This window comes from Phyllostomus discolor, chromosome X (genome assembly GCF_004126475.2).
Source record: "Phyllostomus discolor isolate MPI-MPIP mPhyDis1 chromosome X, mPhyDis1.pri.v3, whole genome shotgun sequence".
In the NCBI taxonomy this organism is placed as follows: Eukaryota; Metazoa; Chordata; class Mammalia; order Chiroptera; family Phyllostomidae; genus Phyllostomus; species Phyllostomus discolor.
The window spans coordinates 786,297-809,107 of record NC_050198.1 but is presented as its reverse complement, the minus strand read 5'-3'; the positions used below and the strand labels follow the sequence as shown (position 1 = coordinate 809,107).

General features: G+C 39.8%; 1 protein-coding gene across 1 annotated transcript in view; it reads left to right on the top strand.

Moving 5' to 3' along the window:
• Positions 1 to 276: 276 nt before the first annotated feature.
• MID1 (midline 1) overlaps positions 277 to 22,811 on the top strand; it is a 400,721-nt gene continuing 378,186 nt past the window's right edge. The window contains exon 1 of the mRNA XM_036016641.1: positions 277 to 298. The gene's annotated coding sequence lies outside the window, so the exon portion shown is untranslated. The remainder of the gene's footprint in view (positions 299 to 22,811) is intronic.

Here is a 22,811-nt window from a genome sequence, read left to right as displayed (position 1 = left end):
ATCATGGAGCATTAGTTCTGTCAGATGATCATAGTTCTGCGAAAGAGGTAATTTCATGAAAAAGGAGTTGTGTGGACACGTGATTTAGGAAAACATGGCATTTTATATTCATTTCTTGGAGATCCATAGCACACATTACCATATTTAAGGCTATGATAAATCCTGCATGCCTAGTTAACATTGTTTAATCCAATATTTTTCAAAGTAACTTTAATGTGGAATTCTTTTTTTAATAGATGGACCTATTCCCATCTGGAGACCGTGCTCCTTCAAGAATATTGAGGAACATTGTTCTAAGGTATGAATGTTTCCCTGACATTAAGAATTATTTATGAGATTTAATACAGATGACAAGGGACAGGCATTTACTCTATGCTAAGGAAATGAATTAAAACAAAAAATCAGGTACATAGAAAAATGTATTTGTTTAATAGCCAATGAAAAATAACTGGTGGAAATATGGCAAGAAAAAAGAAAAGAAATTTTGCATTCTGTATGTATGCCTGTTCATAGTGTGCAATTGAGGGAATCAAACAAATTATGGACCCCTAATTTCTAAATCAAGCAACAGGCATGATTCAATACTGCTGGTTACTCTTTGCTGTTGGTGTCCGTGGATACTACAAAGGGATATGGGGCACAGAGCTTTTAACAGATGTGCGATATTAATACTGAATGTTGACTGAGTCCCTAACATGTACTAGGGTCCAGTCTAGTGCTTTGCATATTTTATGTTGCTTAGTCTGCACAATAGCTGCACAAGGCGAATGTTGATACTATGCTCATGTTTTCTGAGGTCGGGCTCAGGAACTTTTCTAAGTCACACTGATAGGAGTGAAGCTGGCAGCATCCCAGAGAGTCTAAGCTGGACCACTATGCTACATGGCCTGCAAACCACACGCATGGGTTACTGGGCTTGGCGCTCTTTGAAAATTTTGCACTCCCTATGGGTTTACTTTAAAATCTCTGCTTTGTTCAACCTAAAATGTATATTTTTAAATTTATATTTTCATCTATTTGAAAATATGTAAATAGGTGTGTACAGTATGTGTTCTTTGGTTTAAACAACATGTACGTAATACCTACAGTCCATATATATCCAGAACATCCCATGCATTTGCCTTAATGTTCTTATCTCATCAAGAAACCTCCCACCCCTTGCTTTGGTAGGAACTTTGTGTCTTGAAAAAAAAAGCTTGGCCATCCTACGTTAGTGGCAGGCCACATGAGTAATTTCAGTCTTGTTTGGGCTCTGCACATGGGCAGATTTCATAGTCTGTCATTACTTCCCAGCGACATGGAACTAAAGACCTTTCCTTGTGTTTGTTGGCAACTTTGGGCTCCTTGGTCACACGGAGGCATTATAAGCATGAAGTGCCCCTGCTGGCTTAGCAGGGGTTTTAGGCTAGCATGCCAGATAGCATTTCAGGCAAACGCTGCCTGTTCGTTTTCTCTTGGTTGAGTCTGGTCTTCTCCCGTCCCTTTGGATATTTATTTACACTTCTGTTGTTTTAGAATGCACGCTTTCTTGTTCCGTGGGATCCTTTCAAAACGTGAAGTCGACCATGAGGATGACAAAACACTCTTATTGAATTATCTCTTCTCATTTTGCCTTATTCCCTGTGGCGTCTTGGTAGGGGGCTGCAGTAAGACTTGCTACTGACGGGGCGCCAAGCTGTTCACTGTATCACGTCTGTCGAATGTACACATGGCGACAGCTCACGTTCAGGGCCAGCTATGTCCTTGGACAAGCCCCTTCCTTTCCAAATCCCTTCTAGGATGACTTTCCCATTTCCTGTCCTGCTGATCCCACCCTTGGAAAGGATTTGAAGTCTGGAGTGTCTTTGATGTTTGCTGGCCATGCCAAAGCCTCCCCGGGAGACAAGAGGCTCTCTCCAGCCTGTGCAAATGGGTTTTAAAGTCCGCGCGTCTGCCAAGCTGTTGTGTTCCTTTGCTCTCCCTTTGATGTCCGTCTAGCATGGTGCCTCGTAGGCCTCACCCGGGGCCTGGCATGGAGCAAGCCCCCATTACCACTGGCTTCGTATGGAAACCTGCATAAAAAAATGCATCTAGAATTCCCCCTTACCCACTCAATATTATTTCCTTCCTCCCATCCCATCTTCTTCCCTCTCCCCTTTACCACGGCAAACAAACTTTTGCCAGATGTGAAGGAATGCCAACACGAAAGTAAAGCAAAGCAAAACAAACAGACGAGTAAGACCAAGAGGAGATAAGAGCGTGGTTCCTTTAGCTAACAGACTGCAGAGTTGGGATACGTTTGTGTCACTTTACTCACATAGTGAAAACCTGTGGTTTCAAGGCTTCAGATCTCCCGACAAGGTTTTGGACTCATCCAGGAAGCCCAGTTTAAATATATTCTGTTCTTGTCCTTTCCGAGGTGTGAGAAGGGTATTTATGGAGGGGCTGATCCAAAAATAAGGTGTTAGGGAATTAAAAGATTCCTTTCACGTATATTGACATGTACGTGGAAATCTACTGGCAACTTTCACAACATTCTTTTTTTGATGCTTACTAGTTGTGTTCCACATGAACATTTTTTTATGAAAGTGAAATAAAGCACAAGGCATACAATTATAAAGGATGCTATGTTAAATTTAGAGTTTGGATAAGGCACTGATATCATTAAAAATATACATGTATATACAGATGCTCCTCGACTTATGATGGGATTACAACCCAATAAGCCAATCATAAGTTGAGAATATTTCAAGTTAAAAATGCACGTAATAGTACTCAGTTGTTGACTCTCATGATCACATGGCTGACCGGGAGCGGTGGCTCACTGCCGTTGCTCAGAATCACAAGACAGTATTATACCACATATCACTAGCCCAGGAAAAGATCAAAATGCAAAATTTGAAGTATGATTTCTACTGAACACATATGGCTTTTGCAGCACCATAAAGTAAAAAAGTTCTAAGTTGAACCATGGTAAGTCAGCCACTGTCTGCACTTGAATTCCTAGAGTCAGAGACATCAGAATGTTCCAGTGTCACTCCCTGGAGGGGAGGAATACAGAGAAGGATGTTGTGACATGGTGAAGTTTAAAGGACTTGAGGCCAAGGTCTCTTACGGAGCCACGTTTTCTCTCAAGACTTTCTCTAAACATTCTCTTCCCCTTTGTCCTGACTGATGATTCTGGTTCCGCTCCTTCTGGGAATCTCCGACATTCTTCTTCCTTTTCAACTTGAATTATTCTACCTAGTGCGTGTCATTCTTTATTATTTGTTGTTTCCCTCCAACAGTTTCAGCAGATGCTGCTCCTCCTCCTTTTCCATTTCTTTGAGCTTATGACAAGCTTGCCTATTTCTCCTTCGGTCTCTGCTGTCTTTCTTATCTTGGGTGATATCTAAAATGAATGACTTGCCAAGTGTAGATTATGGAGACGAGCTTAGTGTTGGCAGACTTGAGCACTGGGAGTATTTCCCAGGGGGCTGGTCCAGTTATATAGAACCATAAGATTGGCAACACCTTGTTTCTTTGAATGGTAATAAATAATGCAGGGAGAGATGCAATGTTTAGGTGAGTAAGGGCAGAAATATCAGTTCTGTTGGCTCCTTATTAACTATGAAATGGGGAGGATCAGAGGCACACATAATCCAGATACCAAATTTGAATGTGTGCTTTCTAACATTCCAAACATTCACATTTCAGTCACCAGGGATGTTTAAACACTGGACTGAGCCACCGGGCAAGTTGTCCAGAATACTTCTGAAATCCTCCCTCCAAATCTCATTTGCTAAAATGGGCTGTGTCCCATTCTTTACCACTTTCTTGTAACCCAAACTATTCTGGTTGAAGATACGTGTTTTCATGGTGCAACCGATCTTCCCAGTGTAAGAAAGAAGATCATCATTAGCAGTGGCAGCTCGGCACTTGTGCTACTCCATGCTCCATCCCTCTGGGGAGGTCGTAGCTCAGAGAGTTCTGCCAGAGGAATGTTCAACACACAGAGTGTGGTCTCTGGCGAGGTCCTCTTATGGTTATGGCCAATTCTGTTTTCCAAAGGAAATAGATAAATATATAAATAAATACAAAGCATAAAAATATATAATATACATGCTTATAATGTTTGTATATTTATGAATTTATTTATTTAAAAGAAAATCTACTTCCTGCTAGAGTAAAAGGACGATTTGTCTATGATAAAAATCATGGAAAATGAGAAAGAGTTAAAGGAACCATTGGGCCAAATGTCCAAACAACAGAATGTTGCCCTAAATACACAGTTTTTCAAATTCTTTATAACTATTTATGGAAGTTGTATAATGTTCCTTGCACTGTCTTAGATATACTAGTGTCTAAAAAATAAATATGAGAGATTGTCTTTGCAAACAAAGGCCTTACTATTAAAATAAAAACAAAAATTTTGCATTAGGCACCCAGATGGCATTAAAAAAATGTCGAATGAAATAATATGCATTCAAATTATGTTGCTCGTAAGAAATGGAGACAAAATACTTCATTTTCACTTAATGCCAAAACCAATACAAATTTAGAAATATTTGCTCAAGAGAAATAGCTCAGAGATTTCTTAGCAATATGTCCCAGCCAGCAAAGCTTATACTATATAATTTACTATCCTATCTTTTCCTGGAATATAATAATAGCAAATAGAGACCAAGAGAAACAAAAGGGGAATTAGGCAAACAGTAGGGTCATGATTCATTTTAGAAATGTCCTTAAACTCAACCATGCCCAAAGTTGATTGCAAAATATTAAATTAAATTATAGTCTTTTTGAAACCCAAATGGGGTAATTCAGAAGATGGTCAGAAGACAAATTGGAAGAGCAACCAAGCCTGCCTTACAAGTACTTGATAACACTGGAGTTAAGCTGCTGTCATACACTGAATGCTTCGGCCTAGTATTAAATGTAACTGTAAACACTGAAGGTTCTGAGACACAAATGTTCTAAGCTTCAACATTGTTTTCTATACAGAGATTTTAGATTATATTACATTATATGTTATGGTGCAACAGACAGCCAGTCCTATACCCACAAACATCTGCTGATTCTTTTGCTGTATGGGTTGGTTTTCCCAAGTCTTCTAATACTCAACTGCTGCCTGGGGGTGTCTAGCTGTTGTGTAAACAGTCTGTGGTTGGTAACAGAAAAGAGTACTTTTCCCTTGGGCTTGGGCATTTTGAATGGCTGTGTTACATAGACCATGACACTAACTCCAGCAATGTTTGGAGGTGATGACACAGATGACTCAAATTTAAGACCAATTTCTCTGCTCTTGCATCAGCATGTCCTTGGTTTTGCTTGGAACGTAAGAATGTGGTAGAAGATTACAGACATTGAAATTCCGTTGATTCGTATAGCAGCCTTATCTATGTAGAATGAGAATTGGACCTATTGTGTGCTCAAGGGTGAGTGGATCTCAAAGCATGAGGTTTAATAGAACATAATGTATATGAATGAGTTCTCCAGTTCTCTCTATTGGAAGTCCAACCCTGCTGGCATGTGTGGATATAAAGTCACCCCATTAGCCATAATTTTGAAAGATAGGCTTTTCTGCTGCTTGTATATGTCTGAAACTGAAGATAGAGAGCCAAAAAGAAATTTGAGATTGCAAGTAAACCCTAAGCTCTAGAAACCCTTTGTTATAGACAGGAAGGGACATGTGTTCATTCTTTTCATGTAGCTAAAAAATAGATGTTCAACTTAAGTTGAAATGTAATTTATCCTGAATTCCTATGGCAACTCATAACAAGTTAATTAAGTTTGCCCAGGTGCTAAAATGCACTAGTGGGCCTATTATTTTGTAGTTCTGTTTATCACACTCTAGAAAAACAGCAACTATAGAAGACATATGTACATTTGAGGAGAGGGGTAGTTAATATTCCTTGAATGTTTAATATGTGCAAGATTAGTTCTACTAAAAAAATTCTAAGTAAAATATTAGCAAATCAAATCCAAGGATATACAAAAAGGATACTATATCGTGATCATGTGGGGTTAAGCCCAGGAATACAGGTTCACATATAATATGAAAATCAACAGTGCAATACACTACATTAACAAACTGTAACAAACAAAACAAAACTATGTGACTTCCGGCCAAGATGGAGGCGTAGGTAGACACACTATGCCTCCTCCCACAGCCAAGATAGGAACAACAACCATTTAGAAACAGAATAACAATCAGAACTGACAGAAAATTCATCTGAATGGAAGTCAGACACTAAGAAGTTAAAATAGACCCGTTCATCCAGACCGGTAGGAGGGGCAGAGTCGGGCAGCCTGGTGTGGGTAGTGGCACGGAGAGCAGAGAGTGTTGGGACCAGGTGTGTAAGGCATCCAGGGCATGCAAGACCGCAGAGGGTGGACCCTGAGCATGCTAGCAGCAGCTGGCAGACCCTGGCCCAGGGTGGCAACTGGCAGACCCAGCAAGGCAGCGATTGTGAACAAAGGCACTGAGCACAACCCAGGATCCCAGCGCTGGGAAATAGAGCCTTGGGGCACTGATTGAAAACACCTGTGGGGGTTGAGGCGCAGGGACAGACTCCCAGCCTCACAGGAGCGGTCCTTGGAAAGTCCCACGGGGTGCACAAGCCCACCCACACGGGCATTGGCACCAGAGGGGCCCAGTTGGCTGGGGGGAAGCAGAGGAAGGGACTGAGGTCCCACCCAGAGTGGAGCAAGCACCATTGTTCCCTCTTGGATCCCGCCCCCACACACAGCATCACAAGCCAGCAACTGGGGTGCCCTGCCCTGTTGAACACCTAAGGCTCTACTCCTCATATATAACAGGCATGACCAGACCAAAGGGGAAAAAAAAAGATGGCTCAAACAGAATTGAAAAGCAGTACTTTTCAAGCAGTACTCCTCAAGCAGTACTTTTAAGCAACCGAGAGATAGCCAACCTATCAGATGCACAGTTCAAAGCACTGGTGATCAGGATGCTCACAGAATTGGTTGATTTTGGTCACAAATTAGATGAAAAAATGAAGGCTACAATAAGTGAAATGAAGAAAAATGCACAGGGAACCAATAGTGATGGAATGAAAGCTGGGTCTCACACCAATGGAGTGGACCAGAAGGAAAAAAAAAATACAACCAGAAAAGAATGAAGACATAAGAATTCAAAAAAATGAGGAGAGGCTTAGGAACCTCCAGGACATCTTTAAACGATCCAACATCTGAATTACAGGGGTACCAGAAGGGGAAGAGGAAGAGCAACAAGTGGGAAACTTATTTGAAAAATAATAAATGAGAACTTCCCCATTCTGGCAAAGGAAACAGACTTCCAGGAAGTCCAGGAAGCTCAGAGAGTCCCAAAGAAGTTGGACCCAAGGAGGAACACACCAAGGCACATCATAATTACATTAGCCAGGGTAAACATGAAGGAGGGAATCCTAGAAGCAGCAAGAGATAAGGAGACAGTCACCTACAAAGGAGTTCCCATCAGACTGTCAGCTGATTTCTCAAAAGAGACCTTGCAGGCAAGAAGGGGCTGGAAAGAAGTATTGCAAGTCACGAAAGGCAAAGACCTAGGCAAAGACCTACATCCCAGACTGCTCTATCCAGCAAAGCTTTCATTTGGAATGGAAGGTCAGATAAAGTGCTTCTCAGAGAAGGTCAAGTTCAAGGAGTTCATCATCACCCAGCCCTTATTTTATGAAATGTTACAGGGACTTATCTAAGGAAAAGAAGATAAAAAAAACATGTATAGTAAGTAAAATGACAGCAAACTCACAATTATTAACAATCACACCTAAAACAAAAACCAAAAGAAACTAAGCAAACAACTAGAACAGGAACAGAACCACAGAAATGGAGATCACATGGAGGGTTAGCAACAGGGGAGTGAGGAGGAGGAGAGAGGGGAAAGGTACAGAGAATAAGTAGCATAGATGGTAGGTAGAAAATAGACAGGGCGAGGGCAAGAATAGGATGGGAAATGTAGAAGCTAAAGAACTTACGACACATGGACATGAACTAAAGGTGGGAATGTGGGTGGGAGGGGGTGTGCAGGGTGGAGGGGAGTGAAGGGGGGGAAATGAGATAACTGTAATAACATAATCAATAAAACATTAAAAAAAGAATTCTGATAGAAACAAAAGTTTGACAACTCTAATTTATATAGATCCTTATTTTCCAGAAGATGCTAAGGGTGTTGCATTTAATAAAAAAGAAAAAAGCCCGCAGGTTCAAATTAGGAAATGCCACATAGTAAAGTGTTATTCCTTCCTTAGAGATTTCTAATGCATATTAGCTTATTAGAAGTCCTGCAGTAAAGAAGTCAGTTTCACCTGGCATTTCCAAACTTATTTTTCCATTGGGGGGGGGGGCAGAAAATCACACACACACCAAAAAACCCACAAACAAACAAACAAACAAACAACAACACTGTGTGATAATCTTAATGTGCAGAGAAACCATTTGTCAAAATCAAATATTCATTTCTGACAAAACCTCTCAGCATATAGGAATAGAAGGGAGCTTTCTCAACCCAATAATTGACGTCTATAAAAAACCTATAGCTAATATCATACCTATAGTGAAAGACTGAAAGCTTTCTCTTTAAAATCAGAGACAAGATCAGGGTGTCTATTTTCACCACCTCTATTTAACATTGTACTAGAGATTCTAGACAGAGAAATTAGTTTAAAAAATAAAGATTGGAAAAGAAAAGGTAAAACTCTATATTTGTATATGACATGATGGCCTATGTAGAAAATCTGATAGATCTATAAACAAAGCTATATGGGGTGTAAAACTGAAAGCAACAAATGAACAGAGAAGAAAAAGAAACAAAACCTCATAGACACAGACAACAGGACGGTGGTTACCAGAGGGAGGAGTGTTGAGGGGGTAGTAAAGGGTAAAGGGCATCAAACACATGATGATAGAAGATTTGATTTTGGGTGGTGAGCACACAATGCAATATACAGGTCATGTATCACAAAATTGTACACTTGAAACCTATATAATCTCATTAACCAATGTCATCCCAATAAATTTAATTAAATATAAGTAAATAAACTGCTGGAGCTAACAAGTGAGTTTAGCAAAGTTGCAACATAAAAGATAAATATTCAAAATAATTGTACTTTTATATGTTGACATAGAAAAATAGGAAATTGAAGTAAAATCTCATTTACAATAGCATAAAAGTATGTAATGCTTAGGGATAAATTGGACAAAATATGTAAAGGACATATATAGTTAAAATTATACAACACTCTTGAGAGAAATTAAGTAATTACCTCCATAAGTGGTCAGATGTGCTTTGTTCAAGGATCAGAAAGCTCAGTAATGTTAAGATGTCATTCCCCCCAAAATTGATCAGTAGATTCAGTGCAATCCTAATCACAATCCCAGTGGCTTCTTAGAGATAACTGATGAACAGATTCTAAAATTTGTATGAAAATGCACAAATCTTAAAATAACCCAAACAACTTTTAAAAAGTGGCCCTGGCTGGCGTAGCTCAGTGGATTGAGCGCGGGCTGTGAACCAAAGTGTCGCAGGTTCGATTCCCAGTCAGGGCACATGCCTTGGTTGCAGGCCACAGCCCCCAGCAACCGCACATTGATGTCTCTCTCTCTCTCTCTCTCTCTCTCTCTCTCTCTCTCTTTCTCTCTCCCTTCCCCTCTCTCTAAAAGTAAATAAATCAAATCTTTTTAAAAAGAAAAGAATGTAAAGCCTAAAACTATAAAACATCTATAACAAAACATGAGATAAACTTTGTGGTGGATTACACAAAAAGGCTGCTTAGATACAATACCAAAATATGATCTATAAAAGAACACATTAATAATTGGACTTCACCAAATTTTTAAAAAGTGCTCTTTGCAAGTCCCTTAACAATGAGATTCAAAGTAGAGAATCAAAAACTAAGTAGAGACTGGGATAAAAGATTTGCAAATCATATGTATCATAAAGAACGTATACCCAGATATATAAACAACTCTAAAACTTAATAAGAAAACTAGCCACCCAATAACAAAAATTAGCAAAAATTTCAATACCTTGAATGCTCTTCTCCATGCCTAATTTCAGAGACCCATGATCCTTCCAGGGTGTGGGTTTGCCGTCTTCAATAATTGTCGAAAGGGGGGAAGGAGCACGGAGAATCCATACACTGGGGGTTTTTTGGGCTAGTGAGTGTGGTGTCACCCCTGCCCACATTTTATCGGCCACACTTTATTCACGTAATCACACAGAACTGCCCAAGGAAATCGGGAAATGGATTTAGCAAAGAACTGCTTAATCTCTTCCACATTCTGCATCACTAGAATTAGCAGTTATCACTAGGCACCTTAAGGTGGCTTATGGCAAATAAAGAATATTCTGTAGTAATCCCCAAATGTATAAAATCAGTTGCACAATACCATTGCTTTGACTCAATTCAACTCTTTTTCCCTTCCTTTTGTTCTCATGACTTCATAGGGGTAAACAAATATTCTTTCAGGTTCAATAGGGTTACGGAGATATCTCTTTTTTCATCTGTAAATAGGATAACTCTTGTTCTTTGCCCTTAATTATGCATAGTATGCACAGTAGAGTTTGGAAAAAATATTATTTTTCACCCTAGGCTGGCAACTCCTTTTAGGAAGAGAACAGTAGAGTACTTGAGCAGATGTTGTCCCGATGACATACATAGTCTGTGCAAGAGAAGTTAACAAGGATCTAGGGGGTATAGCAAATATTGAGTGCAGAGTAAAGATTAAAGAAATGAGGCCAGGCTGAGAATGTGAAAGATGCGGCAAAAGATTGGAACTTACGGGAAATGCTAAGATGAGGCTATGAACCAAAGATTTTAACAACAAGGATGCTTAAGATTCAGCCTTACATCATTCTGTGTGCTACAGGGTAAACACCATTCTTTGTCCCCAACCTTCAACAAAAAAGTGCTGCCCACAGACCCTGTCTCATTTGTCCTTCCAGTGGTTTCTAACGTAAGGCGATAAGAAGAACTATGTGTTCAGTCAGGTCATCCAAGAAGCAGATACGCAGATGGAGAAAATGGCAGTGAGAGATAAGGAGGCGAAAGGCCCGGAGAGCCTTTGATCACCTGATACCTGTGAAGGGAGAGAAGGAAGCTTGGGACACTGGCCTCCTAGCCTGCAGGGCAGCTCTGAGACAGTCATGGCCCGGCTGAGGCAGGCCCCGAGCAAAGCTTGCCCATCCGAGATGCGCATCAGGCAGGAGCCTGGATCGAGTCCCCTTCTGTGCTCAGTCTTTGGCTGGGAGCGGCCCTGAGTCAGTGCAGCCTTGGCATAAATACCAGGGTAGATCTGTAGGCACAACAGCTGGCGGCTGTCTGCTAACTACACTCTTGGCAGCAGATTCTCTTGAAGGAGGACCTGGGTGGTGCAACCCCCTGGCCACTGAAGAGGATAAGCTCAGAAGGGTGAGGGGGTCCAAACACTGAAGTAATTCATCAGAAGCAGAAATTGGAGTGAGAAACAACTAGGAGAGACCCAAGCCCCACCTACCACCACCACCACCCACCCCGCCAGAAGTTCTCTCAGGTGGTTGGGATGCAGATACAACCAGTTTAATGAGAATCAAAGGGAAGAGCATGGCTGGGATGACATCTGAGTTACACCCTGGCTCTTCTTATAGACTACAATAGGGAAAGTTCGGTCACTTCCCTTTAATCCGTCATCTGTACATCATGTCTGGTAGTGCCAGCAACTCCAAAGTGGATGTACAAGCTGTCAACCAAAACACTTCCTACAAAATCATCAATTGTGAAGGAGAAATAAGGGGTGTCTAGTTGTTTTGGAGGTACTTACTATTTAATCTGAGGGCATAACTACCTGTGTCCTTTTCAGAGATCTTTGCTTCATACCAGATGCATTTAGACACAGTCCCCAGTTCTGGGCATACCTGAATGTGGATGCCAGTGGCTGATGCAGATGTAGCTTTTTTGAAAGTTGCCACAAGGACATAAAATGGGCATTATGTTATCTTGGAGAATTCAATGCTCATAATGATAAAAGAAGTTACTTTCTGAATTGCTTTCTGAACATAATATTGCATTTTCACCCATACCATTATTGTTACTCTTCCCCTCATAGCAAAACAGTAAGTTGATCTGCACCTTAGACCTGACATTTATCTTAGGAAGGGTTGGTTTTCTCTTTTGAATGTTGTTTTTTTAAAAAAAGATTTTACTCTTTTTAAAAAATTTTTTAAAAGATTTTATTTATTTATTTTTAGAGAGGGAAGGGAGGGAGAAAGAGAGAGAGAAACATCCATGTGCGGTTGCTGGGGGCCGTGGCCTGCAACCCAGGCATGTGCCCTGACTGGGAATCGAACCTGCGACACTTTGGTTCGCAGCCCGCGCTCGATCCACTGAGCTATGCCAGCCAGGGCTTGAATGTTGTTTTTAGAATATATTGTATTTGTATCAATATCCTGATTACTCTGGAGACATTAAACTACAAAAAGCACTCATTTTAAACTTTTAAAACATTTAAGGTTTTATTGTGGTTTCAGACATTTTTTCTTCCATTTAGACAACTGTGAGCATTTCCAGGGATGATCTCAGTTCTGGGCACATGAAGGACAGTCATGTGTTCCAATATCAAACCCAGATGGGTGCAATTTGTAACACCCATGACAGGTTTCGCTGCTTTAAGCTAACCACCTCACCATGATTTCCCAGGGCTTTCCCAGACACTGAAAGTCCTACATCTTGGGAACCTCCCCAGTTCTGGGTAAATGGAATAATTAGTCACCCTATCTTGCTCTTACCCTCAAACAAAAGAAGCAAGTGCCATCAGCAGGGTGGCCATTCTTACCTGACAATTACATTTCTGTTTACTTTCAAAGGTAGTGAAAAAGCAGGATCCCTATAGATATCTTTCATTGCTGTCACAATATTTCAAAAATTTAAGAATTATATTGATATAGGATATCTAGTAGATTTATTTGTATTTATTGATTTATCAGAATACAGTCTTCTTAAATTCTGAACATAGTTTTAAAATCCTGCTTATTTTCTAAAAGTAATGAAGAGATGCAGACAGTCGTGTTTTCAACACTCTACATATATATTTGCTGTTCGTCCTCTCTCTTGAGTTCGGTTACATGTATTCAGCTCCTGACTCCTTGGAGTTGCCCTAAATGAAAAAGAATCATATTAACAGTAAACTGAAACATGCATGCAGTTCTTGCTCTTTTTAAAGTTCAGTTTGTGTGTGTACATATGCATATATGTATATATTTCATGGCATATCTTGCAAATTAATATATCATAAGGGAGAAAAATGTAAAAAGTGGTGGTTTATTCCTCAAAACAAATTCCATCCAAGTGAATTACCATTTCAGTTCACAATGTGACAAAGCCAATTGGGAATTCCCAGATGCAGAAGAGGTAAAAATGCCAACTTTATTAAAATGAAAGCCAAAGCAGAATCACAGTCTAAAATGGAAATGGGATTGAGGAAAAGACTGATTTTGTTTGGCATGTACTGTAAAATTCTAATTTCATGTAGGTTAAAAAAAATGAAACTTCCACTCCTATGTAGTCATACAGGGAAAGACAACCCCACACTAAGCCGATTGTCCATGGCTCTTACATTTTTATGTTAATTGATTATTATTAATAACATTTGGGGGTGCAATTAATTGATAATGGCACTGGAAAATTCCACAAACTAAAACAAATTATTTTAGTAGCGATCATCAGAAGCAAGATGCAATTTGATCTTGGGAGACCAACTTGGACCTACCGCATATCTATACATATCCTAAAGATGAAGTCATAGAGGAGTCACATTTTTGAGAAAAGATTGGAAGTATGAGTACAACTTTTCCATAAACCAAAGAAAGCCGGGCTTTTCCAGTTCTTCAGGTGTGATTTCTCTTAGAATATAACCTACAGACGAAAGCATAGGGCAGCTGCATTTTGCAAAGATTAGAAGTGAGCATACTTAAAAAAGCCGGTCGTCTCTGTGACTTCAGCTCTGATCTCCCTTAGAATGATGACCTAAATAGTGTATATGGCAGTGAGCTGAGACAGTGTATAGTCTGTAAAATTTTCAGTAGTTTCATACATAGTAAAAAGATCATGGGATTTGGAATAAGGTTGACCTGGGTTCAAATCCCGGTACAATTTTTATATAAATATATATAAATTTTATATAAATTATATAAATATATATATAATTTATATAAATTTTAATTTTATATATATATAAAATTAAACACAGGTAATCGAGTCCTGGATCATAGGACTAGTAAGGAGCAAAACTAGCATTTCAATACAGGACATCTCACTTCAAAATATGTTATATAAAAACTAAAAAATTTTGACCAGCAAAAAATCTACCATATACAAAGTTGAGAGACAAATGACAACTATGGCAAATAAACAGCTGGTTTTATTACAATATAAAGACTTTTTTATGAATCAATACTTTAAAGACATATACAGGCAAGTCACAGAAAGGACAATGTATGGCTTCTTTTTAAAAAAGATTTTATTTATTTATTTTTAGAGAGAGGGGAAAGGAAGGAGAAAGAGAAGGAGAGAAACATTAATTTGTGGTTGCCTCTCACACACCCCGCATCAGGGACCTGGCCCGCAACCCAGGCATATATACCCTGACTGGGAATCAAACCGGCGACCCTTTGGTTTACAGCCCACACTCAATCCACTGAGCTACACCAGCCAGGGCACCAGTGTATAGCTTTTAAGCAAATAAAATTCTAACTTCAACCATAATTAAGCACATCTATATTAAAACAACAAAATACTCAAGGTTAAAACCATGCCATATATAGGAGAAATGTAGGAAAACAGGCATTCTCTTTCACAAGGGGCATCGGCTGGGGATTCTCTTTAATATACCTTAAACGATGATAAGGATGTAAGAAATATTATCCTATAATTAAGAGAATACCTGGGGCACAATGACTTAAATAAGTCCAGGTTTACTTTTCTTTCATAATTTGAAGTCTGGAAGTAGCTGGCTGTTGGTTCAGGGGCTCCGGATTTTGATTGTCTGCTATGGCTCTCTTGGCCTTCCCTTCATGGTGCATGACAAGATGCCTAGCACAGCACTGGGAACCATGTCTGCAATCAAGTCGGTAAGGAGTGAGGAGGAAAGAAGTGCAGCGCTGGCACATCTATCATTTTAGCAGGAAAATAAAAGCTTACTTTGACAGGTTCCAGCACACTTTGATTTCTACCCTACTGGCTGGAAGGGTGATATATTGAACCCACATAGCTGCAAGGGAGGCTGGAAAGTATTGGCTTAAGGATGCAAAGTGAGAGAGAAGGCAGACAGAAACAGTTGATGGTTCCAACAACTAGCAGTGTCAGCTACACATTTGGAGAACAATGTTTTTCAAAATGTATGTCCCAACTAACCATACCGAGTATTGGCAAGGATGTGACCCAGCTGAAACTCTCATACACCATCTCGAGTGTAAAATGGCAAAACTACTTTTCAAAACCATTTGACAGTTTCTTTTTTAAATGTTTTAAACTTTTTATTGACTTTATTGGGGTGACATTGGTTAATAAAATTACGTACGATTCAGATGTACAATTCTCTAATACATCCTCTGTATACTGTATTGTGTGTTCACCACCCCAAGTCTCCTTCCATCACCATTTGTCTCCACTTCACTGCCTTCTGCCTCCTCCATCACCCTTTCCCTCAGTCATCACCATACTGTTGTCGGTGTCTGTGAGGATATTGTTTGCTTAATCCCTTTACCTTTTTCACCCAACCCCCAAACTCCCCTCCTTTCTGACAGTTGTCAGTCTGTTCTCTGTACCTATGAACCTGTTTCTATTTTGTTTGTCTATTTCGTTCACTAGAAAATGAAAAGACAACCCACTGAATGGGAGCACATATTGCCCACTGATACATCTGATGAGGGGCTAATATCCAAAATTTATAAGGGACTTATAAAACTCAACACCAAAAAACACAAGCAATTCAAATTTTTATGATTTAACTATTTATTTTTTTATTTTTAAAATTACTTTATTGTTGTTCAATTACAGTTGTCTGCATTTTCTCTCCACCCCAGCCAAACCCCCCTCCCTCCCTTGCTTCCACGCTCCCCCTTGGTTTTGTCCACGTGTCCTTTGTAGTAGTTCCTGAAAACCCTTCTCCCCAAAGTCCCCTCCCCCCTCTCCCCTCCGGCTATTGTTAGATTGCTCTTAATTTCAATGTCTCTGGTTATATTTTGTTTGCTTTTTTCTTTTGTTGATTATGTTCCAGTTAAAGGTGAGATCATATGGTATTTGTCCCTCACCGCCTGGCTTATTTCGCTTAGCATAATGCTCTCCAGTTCCATCCACGCTGTCACAAAGGGTAGGAGCTCCTTCTTCCTTTCTGCTGCATAGAATTCCATTGTGTAAATGCACCATAGTTTTTTGATCCATTCATTTACTGATGGGTACCTAGGTTGCTTCCAGCACTTGGCTATAGTAAATTGTGCTGCTCCGAACATTGGGGTGCATAGGTTCTTTTGGATTAGTGTTTCAGGGCTCTTAGGGTATAATCCCAGCAGTGGAATTGCTGGGTCAAAAGGCAGTTCCATTTTTAGTTTTCTGAGGAGATTCCATACTGCTTTCCACAGGGGCTGCACCAGTCTGCATTCCCACCAACAGTGCACTAGGGTTCCCTTTTCTCTGCATCCACAATTCAATTTTTTTAAAGAAAGGGCAAAGGACCTGAATGGACACTTCTCCAAAGAAAAGGTAGAGATGGACAATAGACATATGAAAAGATGCTCAACACCACTAATCATCAGAGAGATGCAAATTAAAACAACAATGATATATCACATCATACCCGTCAGAATGGCTACCATCAATAAATCAACAAACAAGTGTAGGGGAGGATGTGGAGAAAAAGGAACTATTGATGGGAATGCAGACTGGTACAGCCACTGTGCGAAACAGTATGAAGCTTCCTCAAAAAATTAAAAATGGAAGTACCTTATGACCTATCAATTCCATTTCTGGGAATTTGTCCAAAGAAACCTGAAACACTAATTCAAAAGAATGCATGCACCCCTATGTTCACTGCAGCATTATTTGCAATATCCAAGATGAGGAGCAGCCCAAGTGTCCATCAGTAAATGAGTGAATAGAAAAAGCTGTTGTGCATTTACACAATGGAATACCACTTGGCTATTAAAAGAAAAAAGGAGGAATTCTTACCTTTTGCTACAGCATGGATGCACTTAGAGAACACTGTGCTAAGTGAAATAAGCCAGTCAAAGAAAGACAAGTACCATATGATTTCACTGAGATTTGGCAATTTCTTAAAAGTTAAACATACACCTAGAAATTCCACTCCTAGGTATTTTCCCAAGAGAAATGTGTACCTGCGCCCAGGAAAGACATTTGAAAGAATATTCAAACCAGCGATATTCATAATAGCCTCAAACTAGAAGCAACTCAAATGTCTATCAAAGATGAATGAATAAACAAATTGCACTATATACATATAATGGAACACTGCTCAAGAATGAAAAAATGAGAACAATTGGTACACAAAACCACATAAATGAATTTCCAAAACATTATCTTGATCAACAGAAGTCAGACACAAAAACATGCTTACTGTTTGATCCCATTTATATGAAATTCTAGAATAGGCAAAAGTAACTATGGTGATAGAAAGCAGAAAAGCAGTTGCCTGGAACCAGATGTCAGTGGTGGATTTTCCGAAAAGAGCTGTGAGGGACCCCTTTGCAGTAATGGAATTTGTACTAACTGTATTTCTAGATTCAGTAAACCTGATGCTTTCATATACACCCTGTATGTGGGTGTCAGACACACCTTGTTCTGGGTTTGAGTCAGCTCAAATGCAAACCAGCCAATCCAGAATCTATACCCCCCTCCAGTAACCACTTAAGGCCATTTCACGCCCCCCCCCCATGCTTCCAGCAGAAATCTCAGCAAAGGCTTGGGCCCACAGTTCCTCTCTCTCTTGCCCACCAGCTTCACTACCTCACCCTGGGTGGTTCCTCATGTGGTGCCCTGTGATGTGATGGGTACTCCCTGTCCTCAGAACTGTGAGTGCAATAAACTGTCCTTTCAATGACAGTCATCTCTGGATTCATTGGACTTACTATACCTCCATAATAAAAATAAAACTTACTAAAACAGAAATGTTCTGTATCTTAAATGGAAATAACTTGGGTATACATGTAACTACACGCTTAAAAAGGTGCATTTAATTGTATATAAATAAGATTTATTAAAAAAGAAAAGAAAATGTACATACCCTTTATATCAGCAAATCTATTGCTGGAACTTTATCCTTTAGATATACTTTCAGATGTATGCAAAGGTAAAGCAATGTATTCATGTTGTTGCTTGCAATAGCCTTAGACTAAAACCAATATGCTGTATTTTGTGTGTATAATGTGCATCCACATTTTTGGCCCAAACTTTTAGGAAAAAAATCTTTCATTTTAATTTTTAATTAATTAATTAATTAATTAATATTTAGGTACTTGTTTTTGTATTACAAAGATTACTATTGTACATACAGGTATTGTTATTGCTTTCCAGAGTTATACTTTTTAACACATAAGCGTAAATAAAATAATTAAAAACATCTATATAGATATAGACTTAGCACTACCCATGTCTAATGTGCATCTTTATTTTTTCTTCCAAAATTTGGGCAAGAAAAAGTGTACATTATACATAGCAAAATATGGTACATCTGTCATGTGGGGATTGTGTGTTAATGCAACATAACCTGCACCATCAGAACAGATATTCTACTGAATCTCATGGGGGGGTTGTTTGTTTTTTATATCATTACTGTGTCTATTATATCTATATCTAAATTTTTTAAATTATTTTATTGTTGTTCAAGTACAGTTGTCTGCATTTACCCCCCACCACTCCCCCGGACTCCAGCCATCCCCACCTCCCTCCCTTGCCTTCACCCCGCCTTGGTTTTGTCCATGTGTCCTTTGTAGTTGTTCCTGAAAACCCTTTCCCCCTCTCCCCCATTATCTTCTCCCACTTCCCCTCTGGTTACTGTCAGATTGTTCTTAATTTCAATGACTCTGGTTCTATTCTGCTTGCTTGTACACCCACCTACTGCCCGTCAGTTGAGCCAACTGTACCCTTGACAGAAGTCTTGAATGTACAATGAAGTATTATGTAGCCATTAGAAAACACGATTAAGGCTATATGGAACAATGGCCAACCTAACATTATAAAGTAAAAAATGTAAGGTTATAATCAGTGTCCCTGATCTACTCCCATTTATGTTCATAAATGTGGAGAGGGGGTATGTTTTGTACACTGTATGTGCCAGATATTTTTTATATGCATAGAACATGTAATAGCAACAAGAGTTACTTCTTGGAAGGAGTGGAACCTAGACACATGGGGTGAAAATTAAATGTAGTTTTCCCTACATATCACGTTATGACTTAAATATTTTTACCTTGTGTAAATGTATTAGTCTTTTGATGAAAAGTGGCCAGCTATTTTATAAATAAAGTCAGAAAAAGTGAAAAATTAAAGCATTTAAGAATTTTCAGGAACACCATTTTTATTACCACTTCAGGCCGATATAATAATGATCCTTTTTATTGGATTGGATTCTGTTCTTAAATTGGTAAATAAACCTAGTCATTCCATATTTCGCTGGAGCCAAATATCTCAATGGTGAGTAGGGATCCAAACAGTTTAGTATGTAACAAACGTGGGAAAATAGAAAACAGATTCCAGCATGCTCTGGGGGTCTATAGTTCTCCTCAGTGCTCCTTCAGAATCAATTGAATGCCTTTTCCAATTATAGCCCACTTTATGCAAAATACACCACATCTCCCCTAACACTCCCCCACACACCCACACGCACTCATTCTCGTAACCGCCTTGGGAAGTATCACTCTTGCCCTTGCTTTACAGAGCAGCAGAAGGAAACCCAAGACGGTGGTGGTTTGCTGAAGTTATAAAGAGGCATTGGAACTCTGAGTATGTGCATGTTCTCATCATTTAATTTTAGATAGTTGAGGTCCATGTCAAATCTCTCTCTTAGGGAGAGAGAGAATGTTAGTTAAATATAGAACAGACTATGGTTCGTCATGGTTTGTTCTTTAGCTTAATATGTTCGTGGGAGGCTCAGAGGAAAAGAAAACAATTATGAACCCCTTACCTCCCTTCACTGTCTCAAATAAGCATGAAGATGGGGATCAATGTGACGCATGTAGTAAAAGTGGTGCCACGCCAGAATACTGTACTTGCGACAAGCTTAAAACCATGAAATGAAGTAAGATACCAGTGAGGGTAGCGCGGATTATTATGCCACATTAACAAGCAACCCCGAAATCTTAGTCCTGTAATGCAATGAGATTTATTTTTGATCACACCTGAGAAATAGCAGACGTCTGTGAAGGGCTCTTCCGTATGTCATCCTACCTGTGGAACCCAGACTCATGAAGGTACCAACATGGAGAGAGCACCAGCAGTCGTGGCAGCCGTGGGAAGAGACTGTTGCAGGGTGTCACAATGGCACTAATATTCACCAGCTGGGAAATGATACAAGTTACTCCTGCCCACAGCCTATCAGCTATTACTAGTCTCACATCTCTGTACAGTGGCAAGGGGGGTTATTAAATGTGTGTCCTCCCGCAGATCTAAAGGAAAGGAGACCCAGATATACATGACAGGAGAAGTCTATGCAATCAGAGTGAAAGCGAAGTTGGAAAGGAAGAATCTGATGGAATGACAGCCATTGCAATGTCTCCAACTTGAAGTCATCCTCCATGACCTAAGAACAATTTGGTTCCTGGACTAAATTTTTGATTAAGAGAGCAATCCGTACTACTGAACTTTGAGATCCCTAGAATATTCACACCCTATCCACAGGCCAATATGGAGCTCTATTCACTTGTGTCATATTCGGTCCAAGTACAAAGTCCTAGGAAATGAGTCATCTGGGGAAAGAAATATTAGGTAGAGAATTAGACTCAATTATATAGATGATGTAGATTAGATACAGATATAGATGCAGATATATCTCTGTGAGGCTGAAAGCCGAGGATGTCTAAGAGGAAGTGTGGAACATCAGTAATTTTAGAGATGCCATATCTGGACCTTGCTTCCATTATTGGTCATTAGAAGGCGTGGGAAGATCCAGAAGATGACTTGGACTAAGTCTAGACCTGCATTGGTAATGCCAGATGATGCCATTTCTAATAGCGACAAGTTTAATATAGTGAAAAAAACTGTAATAGTGGTTGACTGTTTACATATAAATGTGACACCAATTAATGTATTTGTGTCATTATTCCTTCTTACTTGTGACCATAAGCTGCTATCTCTGGGACCATATGCATGAAGTCAAAGAGGATCACTTGGTTTTGTATAACAGAATGAAGCTGGATATATCGAAGCATATGTAACAGGCTGTTGAAGAGATTCATTTGTCTTGTGTCAGAGTTACTGCTCAAGACCCCAGTGGAGAAGTGGATGTCAGTGAAAATAACAAAGGAAGGATTTCTCTCCTTCATGGGAGAAATATCACTGGCCAAATATGGTCAGAATTTCTCTCCTCCATAATCTCCTTCCTCCATAAGAGAAATTTCTCTCCTCCATAAAGGAGATAATATTGGCAAAATATGGTCAGAATCAACTCTTTCAGAACTTTGAAAATTAACCAAAGGCTTGCACAAATTCAAGAGCATTTATTCTATGGATGACTAAATCTTCATAAGAACAGTGGACTTTAGCCCTGGCTGGCGTAGCTCAGTGGATTGAGTGTGGGCTGGGAACCAAAGTGTCGCAGGTTCGATTCCCACTCAGGGTACATGCCTAGGTTGCAGGCCATGACCCCCAGCAACTGCACATTGATGTTTCTCTCCCTCTCTCTCTCTCTCTCTCTCTCTCTTTCTCTCTCCCTCTCTCTCTTTCTCTCTCCCTTCCCTCTCTAAAAATAAATAAATAAAATCTTTAAAAAAAGAACAGTGGACTTTATGGCATTTTTAATTTGTACTGCTCTTGTCTCTGCCTCTTCCGCTTTGAGAGTCTACAATCATGGTGAAAATCAGCAGCCCAATACCAACTGTAGGAGACAAAGTAAAGTTAGGTCCCCTTCACAGCAGCATTCCCACAGGACTATCTCTTTGACCTGTTGTTTCCCTAGGAAACCTCACTCACAAGGCGGTTTTCATTTGACCTGACTCAGAGGTTACCCTGTGCTAACAGCCTTTGCACTGGGGATGTTTGTCTAAAACAATTAGAGGCATTTGTTGAACATCTCAGGTACTTTGGGCAGTGGATAACAGTTGGGGCAAATGATAAGCTAACCAAAAAAGCTTTAAAGGAAAAGCTAGAGAATGAGATGTCCACAGGGAGAGTTGCAAGACTCCAGCATATCAGAGAGCTCCATGCATGTGTAAGGCTGTGTTCATGCCCAGGGCTATGCACATGCTAAAAAAAAATGACCTGAAGAGGCACTAAACTTTCATGTCTGGCTGACTTTGGAGGCTCTGTGCAAACAAGAAGTGAAGGTTAAGACCAAGTTACAAACTGAGTGTTGAAGTTGTGACCCAACATGTAGATGAAGGCCCTCAGCAAAGAATGGAAGACTTGCCGATTCAGGCATTTAAGGAAATCTCTGTCTAGTCGTTAGCTGACTAGTAAGTTAACTGAGCCAGACACCCCAGTGGCCATGAATGATAAAGAATACAGATTTTGCCCTGGCTGGCATAGCTCAGTGGATTGAGCATGGGCTGTGAACCAGGCATCGCAGGTTCAATTCCCAGTCAGGGCACATGCCTAGGTTGCAGGCCATGGTGCTTAGCAACGGAACATCTCTCT